Genomic DNA, 6,807 nt, shown 5'->3' with positions numbered 1-6,807 from the left:
AGCAAACTGGCGACCGCCCGGTCGTAGTGTGACCTGATCTGTTTAAAATTGCTTATCTCTGTTTAGATTAAACCTAAAAGACATTTCTGCAACTCTATCTCAGATGCTTTCATACGTTCAGGATACATAAATTTAATTAAGTTCAAAGCGTCCGACACAAAATCAGTGCGTATTTTGCTCTCGAAGAGCAAGTTATATGAAAAGTGTTGTGTCAAGAATGGGGATTTGGATGGTATTTCAAAGTACAATTCATAAAATAACAATTAAAATATATACGAACATTTATTAAAAGTTCAGTTGAAAGTCAAATTGTATTTACAAGTGCTAGCTTTTCTGGTCGGCTAAGCTCTGGCTGCACTCAGTGCTTCTCGACCTGGCAATTCGCTATGTCTCTATCTTTCTCTCATTTTTAGCAAAATTTCATATCCTTCACAATCGATTGTAATACCGGGTTGTTATCAGTTGGAAATGAACCTCGTTATTCTTGAGACACACACATATCTATTTACACTCACACAATTAATTCCATTATACAAAAGAAACAAAATATCGATTCTCATGCGTAATGGTTTCTTTAAATTATATTTCTGTACACACATAATTTAATTAATTTTCATACAAATTTTCTAACCGCGAAACTAAATGTGTGTTTTTCAATCTGAGCAAATTCAGAAACTTCTCCAAAAAAGAGTACATCACATTAATCAATATTAATTTTTTTGGTGAAATAATTAGATTTCAGATATTAAACTTTGGGTGATTCTGCAAATATGATATCATTGAAAATTGAACTATTTTGCTCGCCTGGAGAAGGCCGAATGGGCAGATAGGAACATATGAACCTCCATCTACTAATAGTACACTGTTGAAGGCTGGTGACCTTCTCAGTATAAAACATCAAACAATCATGACTCTCGGTTCTTGTTCTGTCCCCACACTCCACCTCCATTCACCGTCGTTTGGTGGGACTGACGGTATAACTAGACTCTCCACCCTGCGACGACTAACTATACCCAGTGGGCACCGGGACGTCCTAAAGACGTCTTTAGAATGTACCTCTATGTCATATGATTTGACGTCTTTAAGACATCCTTTGGATCTTTTCATATCTTTAAAAGGTCCTCAGGACGTCCTTAAGACGTCCGCCGAAAGACGTATATAGAACAAGTTTGGGACTTTTGTGCACACTGGGTACTTAATTTGGATATTATTTCAATTCGCAAAATAAATTTCTCGCATACGGGTGGTAATTGAGTGTAAACTTTAAACAATAAATAATATAAACAATAAAATGACTTAGGAATGAACTGAAACTTTGATTGGCGAAAGGCATGCACCTGGTAAAAGTAAAGTTCAAGTTTCAGGCGATGAATGAAGACAGGGTGTTTGGAGTACTAGAGGAGTGAGGTTAGAGAATTACGAGAAACTATGCACGGTAAGGAAATTATATATTTGATGGTGTTGATGGTGATAGCAGTGAAGTAAAAGACGCCTTTTGGGACACTTTATTTGATACTATAAGTGCTTTTGAGCATGCTGAAAAAATGCAAAAAAAAGGGTGCTAGGAAATTTTGGGGATCCAAGGACAAGTGATAACTTGTGTGCGACTGAAGTATCTGCTACTGCGGTTATAGAAAGGATGTCTGGTGTTGCATGGTGAAATGATGAAATTCAGGCAACCGCCCAAGAAAAGAAAAAAGAAGGTTCAACATCACAGGAATTAGCAATGAGGATAGAGCAGTAGACTTTAAAATCATTACAGACGCAAAAAGAGGAAAGTAAAACTATTAGTCAAGGAAATTAAAGATAAAATCAAAACAGAAGAAGAGAATAAAATGCAAAATGACTTCGAAGGGAGCCAAAAACTGTTTTATAAAGTGACGGTGATTAATATGAAGGAATGTAAAAATACAGAGTTTGTCAGCATGAGAAATAGCAAGGGCTAAATGCTATATGACACAGCCGGGATACTAGACGCTTTCAGAGAATATTTTAAGGAATTATTGGGAGATGAAACTATAGGGCACCGCAACTGCGATATAGAACTCGATGCGATAGAAAACTTAATTGAGGATTCTGTGCCACTCATCTTAAGGATATAATTAAGAATTTCAAAAATAGTCAGTCTGCGCTGATTTAGCCAGTATTAAAACTGAAATGCTTAAATACGGCCGTGAGTACATACCTGACAGGTTGTGCGAATTGATAAATTTATGTTTAGAGATAGGAGAAGTCCCAGGCAATTAAAAAAAGCGATTATCGTACCTATATACAAAGAAAAAGTAATAGTTGATCTTTTAACCCACAAGTTTGATTTTCTTACAAAAAAAAAATAAAATAAAAAACCGGTTTTTCGACACTATTTCATTTTGTTTATTTTGTATTGTCTTGTGCAAAAGGGTGTTAAAAAAAAAATTATTTATAGCTTATAACATGTTCATGATTACTTTCCGCATGGCGGGCTTCTCCTTATTTGAACATCAACAATTTTCGGAATTAGATAATCTAACTTTTTGTTTAAAAAAAATTTAATTAATAATTTTTATTTTTAAGAGAAGCCAGCCATAGATTTCGTTCAACATTTTACAGCGCATTTATTTTTGTAGTGGTTTTGCACAAACTGATCGAAGGAAGTTACCGTTTCACCTTAAAACAGATTACAGAAGGAAGTTTAGGAGTACGAAAAAAGTTTTCTGTGCATGCGTTGAACTAGAAAATGCATTTGACAAGGTGGATAGAAGTAAACTTTGGGACGCCCTGAAAGAGTACGGAGTCAATGGATGGCTCCTACAAGCAATACAAACAATATGTACTGGTAGCCAAGCGAGTGTAAGAGTTAATGGGAAACTGAGTGACTGGGTGATATTATGCAAAGTGTTAGACAAGGATGCATTATTTTATCATGACTATTTATTATATTCACGAACAAGTGTCTAAGAATGGCCCTCTTCGACGAAGAAGGTGTGGATCTCAAGACAGTGAGGGTACGTGCATTAGCGTTCGCAGGTCATAAGGTTGTTATGGCAGAGTCAATCGAACACTTGTAAAGAATGTTAAGCAATCAATATGCAAGCATAAGGAACATGGGAATATAACAAGTTAATAAAAACGTGTATCTTGGTAGACTATTAACTAGTGACGGAAAGAGAGATGGGGAGTTAGATAGGCGAATAGACGAGGGTAAGAAAGTAATCGATAGATCAGGGCCCGTTATCAGAAGTAAAATTATATTAAGTAAAGTTAAAAGGGCAATACATAATTCTATACATAAGTAGACTGTGATAGATTGTGATGTACGGTAGCGATACCTGGACATAATGTAGGGGAGGCACTAGTTGACATATGTAAAATGTTGAGAGGCATGTTGAGAGAATGAAAGATGAACGACTAACGAAAAAAGTGTATCTACGTAAAATAAATGGCAGCGTGCCCAGGAGCAAACTGAGTAAAGAATAGTTAGAATGTGTAAATGAGTGTCTAATTCAATATAGGAGACACAAGAAGACATAAAAGCACAAGAACTAGAAAAAAATGCATAGACGTGAAGGAAGCTATAGAGAGGTATGCCAGGACAGAAAAGTGTGGCGAAAAATAGTTTATAAAAAGAGTCTCAGTTGAGTGAATGACGCTTGAAACAAAAGACCTTAGATACTAATTGGCCCGGGTGGGGAGCCTCGCATGACGACTTTGTGACGTTTCTCTTGGGTTGATCGCTAGAGAAATTGAACAGCAACTTGTATCGGATCAGTGTTTCGGAACGAACATGCTATTTAAATTAATAATACGATAATTCTAGATTAATCTACAAATCTATACCCCCTTCCTCACCTTCCTCAACTATTGTATTTTTAAGAATTTTTCAAGCAATATAATCTAAAATACAACTCTACTATGTTAATTACAAGAGACAACATAGTCATCTTCAATTACATTTTACGTCAATTTTTATTAATATATTGAAATTTATTTTTTACCTATAGATAGAAAGAATGCCAAGGCCTTTATGTAAATTTTTCAAATTTTTGACATTGTTTATTTTAAATATGTCGCCACTGAAAGTCAAACCGTGATAAAAAAAACTCAAAAAAGCCACGGTTTTCGTTTTTTCGCGAAGGCTATTTTTCAAATTAAGTTTTCTACATAAAAAAATGTGGAGCATAAGTAATAAGCTATGTTTTTCATGATATTTGTCTTACGACTAATTTTCGCAAATTGAATATTCCAGAAGAATGTATTAGATTCTAGGCTAATGCAAAATATTCTAGACAATTAAATTATATTATTCCACAGTTTTCATTTAAAAAAATTTTCTGCTGTGCGGGCACAGGTTCATCGTGCACGGCTCGCTTCGCTCGCAAGTTTGGGCGCGCCTCGAGGGCGGGCTTTGTCCTTCCTCCATATTTTGCATAGACCTTTTAAAATTAAAGGTCAAAGCATCAATAACTGTCATTTGGTGATGGTGTATTATCTTTTGTTGAAGCTCCTCCGGCTTTAACGAACATATTCTCATCACGTATCTCGTGCTTCGCAGTCGATTTAGTTCATGGTGCGAACTATTCAAAATTGAGTTGCGAGGGGCAAATCACTCTCGAATCAGTGTAATTAAGGCAAAGAATTACTGTAAATAATGAAAGTGATACGGAATCATTGTGAGTTTAATGCGAGGTTTAATGTAACTCGTTATTTAGATAGATCAGTAAGAAGCGTAAAGAAAATAAGGTATTTTCCGTAACTCGAACACAAATTTAAGGAAGAGAATGTAAATAGTGTTTGGAATGTGAATAACGTACGAAATGACGAAAATAGTGTATCGCCCTGTCTCATAAAGCCTGGTCTACAATCGTCGCAAACAGCCCATTGTGGCACCGCAAGCAAGCGCCGCGCTGCAAATAAAGCCTGGTCTACAATCGTCGCAGACAGGCCGTTGCGGCGCCGCAAGCAAGCGTCGCGCCACAAGTCACCGAGAGCGAAAAGTTGGTTCATAGGCCAGTCAACGAAGGATTTTAAATGGAAATAATTTATAACAATGAACTTAGTTGTCAGGAAGCTTCCTTAGGGGGTCTTGAAACACCTCCCAAAATTCAGTAAATTGGGGGGGGGGGGGGGGGGGTCTCGAGCCGCCATCTTCCAATGTGGCGGATGATTTCATGTTTTTAGATTTTCCTTGGAAACGGCTGTTTTTAGAGCAAAAATAGTTATATAATAAAACACTCTAAATTTTCTTCTGAATAAAAAAGGTTATATAAAATATTGCCATAAAGTGAATAATTTGCCCGAAAAATTGAAAAGATTGAACATTTTTGGAAGTTCATTATTCTTGCATTTTTAAGCGATTGCCTCACTTGAAACGAGTGCAGTTTATTGTTTCGAGCTTGACTGAAAATAAGTTGCCGTGCAATATCGATAATTTCGTTGTAGCTATATTATTTATTTAATACTGAAAATTATTTTGATCATTTTCGACGCTTAATTTGAAGAAGTTGCTTTCATTTCTCGAAGTAGGGAATTTGTCAGTTACCTTTCCTTATGTCTTAATAACGCATCTGCAAATTTTCGAAATTTTAAATTAATTTTTTGATATTAAAAACCGCCTTTTTTTGAACCTGTGTCAAAACTCTCGGAAAATCCGAGTTGAGTCTGGGGGGGGGGGGGGGGGGGGGGGGGGGGGGGGGGTAAGTAATAACGATGTATTTACTGCAGGCCCACTTTTTTCTTCAAACGGTAGAAAACATAATACACCCATCGTAAATAATCTCAACTCCTTCCATATGCCTGGAACCCTTCGAATTGCATTTCCCAGGGTATTAAGCGACCACGGTCATGTGGCAATCGCAAGCGAGAGAGTAACGGGCTTGTTAGTACAGTCAAGCACAGTCGTCTCTATTTTTGTAAGAGAACCTTTCTTCTCCTGCTAAAATTTCACGTCTATTAAACGCGTTTTTGTATCAGAAAAAAATCATATCATTACTGATTTTTGCATCAGGCATTCCAAAGGTGCTCCAATGATCTTATCAACATTCAGTAATGATCGGATTCAATAATTACAAATTCAATAATTACAAATGTTTCATTTATCAATTTTAATCTCATTCATGAGCCAAAAAAGTTTCGATAATCTCATTCAAGGCAAGGCTCGTCCAGGGGTGTTAGTTGAAGTTTGCCGGTTTTACTCATAGATGTCGCTAGAGATATGCATACATTTCTATGATTTGGCATCTATGTCATATTTTTCTATGGACAATAACCTACAAAAATACACAATTCCATTCTGCCAAAATAATAGCATCATAGTTGTTTACCTCAGTGAATATGTCGAGTTTCGTTCCAAGTAAATCGCGTTTTCGGCATTCGTTACTTTTCTTATTTCATCAAAAGAAAAAAACAGTTAAAGCTCATCGATTGCTGGTGGAAACTTATGGTGAACATGCTTCAGTGATTAGACCATGTGAGACATGTTTTCGTTAATTTAAGAGTGGACATTTCGATTTAACAGGCAATGAACATCTTGGTGCAGCGAAAAAGTTCGAAGACAAAGTTCGAAAAAGTTCGCAGGCGTTATTGGGTGAAGATCCAATCCAATCGCAACAACAATTGACACAAACATTAAATTCGACCCGAGGAGCAATTTGCCAACGTTTGAAAGCCATGGGAAAAATCGAAAAGTATGGAAAATGGGTACCACACCAACTGAACGATAGACAAATGTTATACCATTAAGCCATTTCCCTTTCGGGGTAGGCGTGACTCACTCGGCAGGGGAAAGGAGTAGTGTGTGGATGGGATAGAGATTTTTCAGATTGATCCAGA

Source organism: Belonocnema kinseyi, chromosome 1 (genome assembly GCF_010883055.1).
Source record: "Belonocnema kinseyi isolate 2016_QV_RU_SX_M_011 chromosome 1, B_treatae_v1, whole genome shotgun sequence".
Classification (NCBI taxonomy): domain Eukaryota; kingdom Metazoa; phylum Arthropoda; class Insecta; order Hymenoptera; family Cynipidae; genus Belonocnema; species Belonocnema kinseyi.
This window is presented reverse-complemented; position numbering follows the sequence as displayed.